This window comes from Somniosus microcephalus, chromosome 8 (assembly GCF_052327205.1).
Source record: "Somniosus microcephalus isolate GS21.2 chromosome 8, FLI_Smic_1.0, whole genome shotgun sequence".
NCBI lineage: Eukaryota > Metazoa > Chordata > Chondrichthyes > Squaliformes > Somniosidae > Somniosus > Somniosus microcephalus.
The window spans coordinates 8,181,519-8,191,346 of record NC_140994.1 but is presented as its reverse complement, the minus strand read 5'-3'; positions in this window follow the sequence as shown (position 1 = coordinate 8,191,346).

Here is a 9,828-nt window from a genome sequence, read left to right as displayed (position 1 = left end):
GAGCAGAGATGGGGAGACCCGTGATACTGGGACTATTTCCACAGGAGCACAGGTGGGGAGACTCGTGATACTGGGACTATTTCCACAGGAGCAGAGATGGGGAGACTCGTGATACTGGGACTATTTCCACAGGAGCAGAGATGGGGAGACTCGTGATACTGGGACTATTTCCACAGGAGCAGAGATGGGGAGACTCGTGATACTGGGACTATTTCCACAGGAGCAGAGATGGGGAGACTCGTGATACTGGGACTATTTCCACAGGAGCAGAGGTGTGGAGACTCGTGATACTGGGACTATTTCCACAGGAGCAGAGATGGGGAGACTCGTGATACTGGGACTATTTCCACAGGAGCAGAGATGGGGAGACTCGTGATACTGGGACTATTTCCACAGGAGCAGAGATGGGGAGACTCGTGATACTGGGACTATTTCCACAGGAGCAGGAGGTGGGGAGACTCGTGATACTGGGACTATTTCCACAGGAGCAGAGATGGGGAGACTCGTGATACTGGGACTATTTCCACAGGAGCAGAGGTGGGGAGACTCGTGATACTGGGACTATTTCCACAGGAGCAGAGGTGGGGGAGACTCGTGATACTGGGACTATTTCCACAGGAGCAGAGGTGGGGAGACTCGTGATACTGGGACTATTTCCACAGGAGCAGAGATGGGGAGACTCGTGATACTGGGACTATTTCCACAGGAGCAGAGGTGGGGAGACTCGTGATACTGGGACTATTTCCACAGGAGCAGAGATGGGGAGACTCGTGATACTGGGACTATTTCCACAGGAGCAGAGGTGGGGAGACTCGTGATACTGGGACTATTTCCACAGGAGCAGGGGTGGGGAGACTCGTGATACTGGGACTATTTCCACAGGAGCAGAGATGGGGAGACTCGTGATACTGGGACTATTTCCACAGGAGCAGAGGTGGGGAGACTCGTGCTACTGGGACTATTTCCACAGGAGCACAGGTGGGGAGACCGTGATACTGGGACTATTTCCACAGGAGCAGAGGTGGGGAGACTCGTGATACTGGGACTATTTCCACAGGAGCAGAGGTGGGGAGACTCGTGATACTGGGACTATTCCACAGGAGCACAGGTGGGGAGACTCGTGATACTGGGACTATTTCCACAGGAGCAGAGATGGGGAGACTCGTGATACTGGGACTATTTCCACAGGAGCAGAGATGGGGAGACTCGTGATACTGGGACTATTTCCACAGGAGCAGAGGTGGGGAGACTCGTGATACTGGGACTATTTCCACAGGAGCACAGGTGGGAGACTCGTGATACTGGGACTATTTCCACAGGAGCAGAGATGGGGAGACTCGTGATACTGGGACTATTTCCACAGGAGCAGAGGTGGGGAGACTCGTGATACTGGGACTATTTCCACAGGAGCAGAGGTGGGGAGACTCGTGATACTGGGACTATTTCCACAGGAGCAGAGATGGGGAGACTCGTGATACTGGGACTATTTCCACAGGAGCAGAGGTGGGGAGACTCGTGATACTGGGACTATTTCCACAGGAGCAGAGGTGGGGAGACTCGTGATACTGGGACTATTTCCACAGGAGCAGAGGTGGGGAGACTCGTGATACTGGGACTATTTCCACAGGAGCAGAGATGGGGAGACTCGTGATACTGGGACTATTTCCACAGGAGCAGAGGTGGGGAGACTCGTGATACTGGGACTATTTCCACAGGAGCAGAGGTGGGGAGACTCGTGATACTGGGACTATTTCCACAGGAGCAGAGGTGGGGAGACTCGTGATACTGGGACTATTTCCACAGGAGCAGAGGTGGGGAGACTCGTGATACTGGGACTATTTCCACAGGAGCAGAGGTGGGGAGACTCGTGATACTGGGACTATTTCCACAGGAGCAGAGATGGGGAGACTCGTGATACTGGGACTATTTCCACAGGAGCAGAGATGGGGAGACTCGTGATACTGGGACTATTTCCACAGGAGCAGAGGTGGGGAGACTCGTGATACTGGGACTATTTCCACAGGAGCAGAGATGGGGAGACTCGTGATACTGGGACTATTTCCACAGGAGCAGAGGTGGGGAGACTCGTGATACTGGGACTATTTCCACAGGAGCAGAGGTGGGGAGACTCGTGATACTGGGACTATTTCCACAGGAGCAGAGGTGGGGAGACTCGTGATACTGGGACTATTTCCACAGGAGCAGAGGTGGGGAGACTCGTGATACTGGGACTATTTCCACAGGAGCAGAGGTGGGGAGACTCGTGATACTGGGACTATTTCCACAGGAGCAGAGATGGGGAGACCCGTGATACTGGGACTATTTCCACAGGAGCAGAGGTGGGGAGACCCGTGATACTGGGACTATTTCCACAGGAGCAGAGATGGGGAGACTCGTGATACTGGGACTATTTCCACAGGAGCAGAGATGGGGAGACTCGTGATACTGGGACTATTTCCACAGGAGCAGAGATGGGGAGACTCGTGATACTGGGACTATTTCCACAGGAGCAGAGATGGGGAGACTCGTGATACTGGGACTATTTCCACAGGAGCACAGGTGGGGAGACTCGTGATACTGGGACTATTTCCACAGGAGCAGAGATGGGGAGACCCGTGATACTGGGACTATTTCCACAGGAGCAGAGGTGGGGGAGACTCGTGATACTGGGACTATTTCCACAGGAGCAGAGGTGGGGAGACTCGTGATACTGGGACTATTTCCACAGGAGCACAGGTGGGGAGACTCGTGATACTGGGACTATTTCCACAGGAGCAGAGATGGGGAGACTCGTGATACTGGGACTATTTCCACAGGAGCAGAGGTGGGGAGACCCGTGATACTGGGACTATTTCCACAGGAGCAGAGATGGGGAGACTCGTGATACTGGGACTATTTCCACAGGAGCAGAGGTGGGGAGACTCGTGATACTGGGACTATTTCCACAGGAGCAGAGGTGGGGAGACTCGTGATACTGGGACTATTTCCACAGGAGCACAGGTGGGGAGACTCGTGATACTGGGACTATTTCCACAGGAGCAGAGATGGGGAGACTCGTGATACTGGGACTATTTCCACAGGAGCAGAGGTGGGGAGACTCGTGATACTGGGACTATTTCCACAGGAGCAGAGGTGGGGAGACCCGTGATACTGGGACTATTTCCACAGGAGCAGAGGTGGGGAGACCCGTGATACTGGGACTATTTCCACAGGAGCAGAAATGGGGAGACTCGTGATACTGGGACTATTTCCACAGGAGCAGAGATGGGGAGACTCGTGATACTGGGACTATTTCCACAGGAGCAGAGATGGGGAGACTCGTGATACTGGGACTATTTCCACAGGAGCAGAGGTGGGGAGACTCGTGATACTGGGACTATTTCCACAGGAGCAGAGATGGGGAGACTCGTGATACTGGGACTATTTCCACAGGAGCAGAGGTGGGGAGACTCGTGATACTGGGACTATTTCCACAGGAGCAGAGATGGGGAGACTCGTGATACTGGGACTATTTCCACAGGAGCAGAGGTGGGGAGACTCGTGATACTGGGACTATTTCCACAGGAGCAGAGGTGGGGAGACTCGTGATACTGGGACTATTTCCACAGGAGCAGAGGTGGGGAGACCCGTGATACTGGGACTATTTCCACAGGAGCAGAGATGGGGAGACTCGTGATACTGGGACTATTTCCACAGGAGCAGAGGTGGGGAGACTCGTGATACTGGGACTATTTCCACAGGAGCCGAGGTGGGGAGACCCGTGATACTGGGACTATTTCCACAGAAGCAGAGGTGGGGAGACCCGTGATACTGGGACTATTTCCACAGGAGCAGAGGTGGGGAGACCCGTGATACTGGGACTATTTCCACAGGAGCAGAGATGGGGAGACTCGTGATACTGGGACTATTTCCACAGGAGCAGAGGTGGGGAGACTCGTGATACTGGGACTATTTCCACAGGAGCAGAGATGGGGAGACTCGTGATACTGGGACTATTTCCACAGGAGCAGAGATGGGGAGACTCGTGATACTGGGACTATTTCCACAGGAGCAGAGATGGGGAGACTCGTGATACTGGGACTATTTCCACAGGAGCAGAGATGGGGAGACTCGTGATACTGGGACTATTTCCACAGGAGCAGAGGTGGGGAGACTCGTGATACTGGGACTATTTCCACAGGAGCAGAGATGGGGAGACTCGTGATACTGGGACTATTTCCACAGGAGCAGAGATGGGGAGACTCGTGATACTGGGACTATTTCCACAGGAGCAGAGATGGGGAGACTCGTGATACTGGGACTATTTCCACAGGAGCAGAGGTGGGGAGACTCGTGATACTGGGACTATTTCCACAGGAGCAGAGGTGGGGAGACTCGTGATACTGGGACTATTTCCACAGGAGCAGAGATGGGGAGACTCGTGATACTGGGACTATTTCCACAGGAGCAGAGGTGGGGAGACTCGTGATACTGGGACTATTTCCACAGGAGCAGAGGTGGGGAGACTCGTGATACTGGGGACTATTTCCACAGGAGCAGAGGTGGGGAGACTCGTGATACTGGGACTATTTCCACAGGAGCACAGGTGGGGAGACTCGTGATACTGGGACTATTTCCACAGGAGCAGAGATGGGGAGACTCGTGATACTGGGACTATTTCCACAGGAGCACAGGTGGGGAGACTCGTGATACTGGGACTATTTCCACAGGAGCAGAGGTGGGGAGACTCGTGATACTGGGACTATTTCCACAGGAGCAGAGGTGGGGAGACTCGTGATACTGGGACTATTTCCACAGGAGCAGAGGTGGGGAGACTCGTGATACTGGGACTATTTCCACAGGAGCAGAGATGGGGAGACTCGTGATACTGGGACTATTTCCACAGGAGCAGAGATGGGGAGACTCGTGATACTGGGACTATTTCCACAGGAGCAGAGATGGGGAGACTCGTGATACTGGGACTATTTCCACAGGAGCAGAGGTGGGGAGACTCGTGATACTGGGACTATTTCCACAGGAGCAGAGGTGGGGAGACTCGTGATACTGGGACTATTTCCACAGGAGCAGAGGTGGGGAGACCCGTGATACTGGGACTATTTCCACAGGAGCAGAGATGGGGAGACCCGTGATACTGGGACTATTTCCACAGGAGCACAGGTGGGGAGACTCGTGATACTGGGACTATTTCCACAGGAGCAGAGATGGGGAGACTCGTGATACTGGGACTATTTCCACAGGAGCAGAGGTGGGGAGACTCGTGATACTGGGACTATTTCCACAGGAGCAGAGATGGGGAGACTCGTGATACTGGGACTATTTCCACAGGAGCAGAGATGGGGAGACTCGTGATACTGGGACTATTTCCACAGGAGCACAGGTGGGGAGACTCGTGATACTGGGACTATTTCCACAGGAGCAGAGGTGGGGAGACTCGTGATACTGGGACTATTTCCACAGGAGCAGAGGTGGGGAGACTCGTGATACTGGGGACTATTTCCACAGGAGCAGAGATGGGGAGACTCGTGATACTGGGACTATTTCCACAGGAGCAGAGATGGGGAGACTCGTGATACTGGGACTATTTCCACAGGAGCAGGGGTGGGGATCGGGGAGACTCGTGATACTGGGACTATTTCCACAGGAGCAGAGGTGGGGAGACTCGTGATACTGGGACTATTTCCACAGGAGCAGAGGTGGGGAGACCCGTGATACTGGGACTATTTCCACAGGAGCACAGGTGGGGAGACTCGTGATACTGGGACTATTTCCACAGGAGCAGAGGTGGGGAGACTCGTGATACTGGGACTATTTCCACAGGAGCACAGGTGGGGAGACTCGTGATACTGGGACTATTTCCACAGGAGCAGAGATGGGGAGACCCGTGATACTGGGACTATTTCCACAGGAGCACAGGTGGGGAGACTCGTGATACTGGGACTATTTCCACAGGAGCAGAGGTGGGGAGACTCGTGATACTGGGACTATTTCCACAGGAGCAGAGGTGGGGAGACTCGTGATACTGGGACTATTTCCACAGGAGCACAGGTGGGGAGACTCGTGATACTGGGACTATTTCCACAGGAGCACAGGTGGGGAGACTCGTGATACTGGGACTATTTCCACAGGAGCAGAGATGGGGAGACTCGTGATACTGGGACTATTTCCACAGGAGCAGAGATGGGGAGACTCGTGATACTGGGACTATTTCCACAGGAGCAGAGATGGGGAGACTCGTGATACTGGGACTATTTCCACAGGAGCAGAGATGGGGAGACTCGTGATACTGGGACTATTTCCACAGGAGCAGAGATGGGGAGACTCGTGATACTGGGACTATTTCCACAGGAGCACAGGTGGGGAGACTCGTGATACTGGGACTATTTCCACAGGAGCAGAGGTGGGGGAGACTCGTGATACTGGGACTATTTCCACAGGAGCAGAGGTGGGGAGACTCGTGATACTGGGACTATTTCCACAGGAGCAGAGATGGGGAGACTCGTGATACTGGGACTATTTCCACAGGAGCAGAGATGGGGAGACTCGTGATACTGGGACTATTTCCACAGGAGCAGAGGTGGGGAGACTCGTGATACTGGGACTATTTCCACAGGAGCAGAGGTGGGGAGACTCGTGATACTGGGACTATTTCCACAGGAGCAGAGGTGGGGAGACCCGTGATACTGGGACTATTTCCACAGGAGCACAGGTGGGGAGACTCGTGATACTGGGACTATTTCCACAGGAGCAGAGGTGGGGAGACTCGTGATACTGGGACTATTTCCACAGGAGCACAGGTGGGGAGACTCGTGATACTGGGACTATTTCCACAGGAGCAGAGATGGGGAGACCCGTGATACTGGGACTATTTCCACAGGAGCACAGGTGGGGAGACTCGTGATACTGGGACTATTTCCACAGGAGCAGAGGTGGGGAGACTCGTGATACTGGGACTATTTCCACAGGAGCAGAGGTGGGGAGACTCGTGATACTGGGACTATTTCCACAGGAGCACAGGTGGGGAGACTCGTGATACTGGGACTATTTCCACAGGAGCACAGGTGGGGAGACTCGTGATACTGGGACTATTTCCACAGGAGCAGAGATGGGGAGACTCGTGATACTGGGACTATTTCCACAGGAGCAGAGATGGGGAGACTCGTGATACTGGGACTATTTCCACAGGAGCAGAGATGGGGAGACTCGTGATACTGGGACTATTTCCACAGGAGCAGAGATGGGGAGACCCGTGATACTGGGACTATTTCCACAGGAGCAGAGATGGGGAGACCCGTGATACTGGGACTATTTCCACAGGAGCAGAGGTGGGGAGACTCGTGATACTGGGACTATTTCCACAGGAGCAGAGGTGGGGAGACCCGTGATACTGGGACTATTTCCACAGGAGCACAGGTGGGGAGACTCGTGATACTGGGACTATTTCCACAGGAGCAGAGATGGGGAGACTCGTGATACTGGGACTATTTCCACAGGAGCACAGGTGGGGAGACCCGTGATACTGGGACTATTTCCACAGGAGCAGAGGTGGGGAGACTCGTGATACTGGGACTATTTCCACAGGAGCAGAGGTGGGGAGACTCGTGATACTGGGACTATTTCCACAGGAGCACAGGTGGGGAGACTCGTGATACTGGGACTATTTCCACAGGAGCAGAGATGGGGAGACTCGTGATACTGGGACTATTTCCACAGGAGCACAGGTGGGGAGACTCGTGATACTGGGACTATTTCCACAGGAGCAGAGGTGGGGAGACTCGTGATACTGGGACTATTTCCACAGGAGCAGAGGTGGGGAGACTCGTGATACTGGGACTATTTCCACAGGAGCAGAGGTGGGGAGACTCGTGATACTGGGACTATTTCCACAGGAGCAGAGGTGGGGAGACTCGTGATACTGGGACTATTTCCACAGGAGCAGAGGTGGGGAGACCCGTGATACTGGGACTATTTCCACAGGAGCAGAGGTGGGGAGACTCGTGATACTGGGACTATTTCCACAGGAGCAGAGGTGGGGAGACTCGTGATACTGGGACTATTTCCACAGGAGCAGAGGTGGGGAGACTCGTGATACTGGGACTATTTCCACAGGAGCAGAGGTGGGGAGACTCGTGATACTGGGACTATTTCCACAGGAGCAGAGGTGGGGAGACTCGTGATACTGGGACTATTTCCACAGGAGCAGAGGTGGGGAGACTCGTGATACTGGGACTATTTCCACAGGAGCAGAGGTGGGGAGACTCGTGATACTGGGACTATTTCCACAGGAGCAGAGATGGGGAGACTCGTGATACTGGGACTATTTCCACAGGAGCAGAGATGGGGAGACTCGTGATACTGGGACTATTTCCACAGGAGCAGAGATGGGGAGACTCGTGATTACTGGGACTATTTCCACAGGAGCAGAGATGGGGAGACTCGTGATACTGGGACTATTTCCACAGGAGCAGAGGTGGGGAGACTCGTGATACTGGGGACTATTTCCACAGGAGCAGAGATGGGGAGACTCGTGATACTGGGACTATTTCCACAGGAGCAGAGATGGGGAGACTCGTGATACTGGGACTATTTCCACAGGAGCACAGGTGGGGAGACTCGTGATACTGGGACTATTTCCACAGGAGCAGAGATGGGGAGACTCGTGATACTGGGACTATTTCCACAGGAGCACAGGTGGGGAGACTCGTGATACTGGGACTATTTCCACAGGAGCAGAGGTGGGGAGACTCGTGATACTGGGACTATTTCCACAGGAGCACAGGTGGGGAGACTCGTGATACTGGGACTATTTCCACAGGAGCAGAGATGGGGAGACTCGTGATACTGGGACTATTTCCACAGGAGCAGAGGTGGGGAGACTCGTGATACTGGGACTATTTCCACAGGAGCAGAGATGGGGAGACTCGTGATACTGGGACTATTTCCACAGGAGCAGAGATGGGGAGACTCGTGATACTGGGACTATTTCCACAGGAGCAGAGATGGGGAGACTCGTGATACTGGAACTATTTCCACAGGAGCAGAGGTGGGGAGACCCGTGATACTGGGACTATTTCCACAGGAGCAGAGATGGGGAGACTCGTGATACTGGGACTATTTCCACAGGAGCAGAGATGGGGAGACCCGTGATACTGGGACTATTTCCACAGGAGCAGAGGTGGGGGAGACTCGTGATACTGGGACTATTTCCACAGGAGCAGAGGTGGGGAGACTCGTGATACTGGGACTATTTCCACAGGAGCACAGGTGGGGAGACTCGTGATACTGGGACTATTTCCACAGGAGCAGAGATGGGGAGACTCGTGATACTGGGACTATTTCCACAGGAGCACAGGTGGGGAGACTCGTGATACTGGGACTATTTCCACAGGAGCACAGGTGGCCAAGAGGAGATTTAATGGAAGTTGGTAAAATTATATAGTGTTTGGAAGGCAATGAATGGGAAAATAAAACTTCTTCTGGTTGGAGTGACAGCAATAAGGGAGTTAGCAATTTAAAAGTATCAGTAAGGAAAGAAGTTAGGAGAAAATTAACAGGATTTTTGGATGCTATGCCACAGGGAGTGGTGGAGCATGGCTTCTCAAAGGAATATTGGATAAATATTTGAAGCAGAGGACGATATAGGGCTATAGGGAGAGATCAAGGTTGGAGGATTTGTTTTGGAGGCTCTAGCACAGACACCACGGGGCGAACAGCCTCCTTCTGTGCTGCAAACCTCTATGGTTCTATGACAGGGATCTGGCGCAACAACAGTAACCACATGTGAAGCGGTGGCCGACTTCAATACCAAGTTTCACAGTTGACTACGGGTTT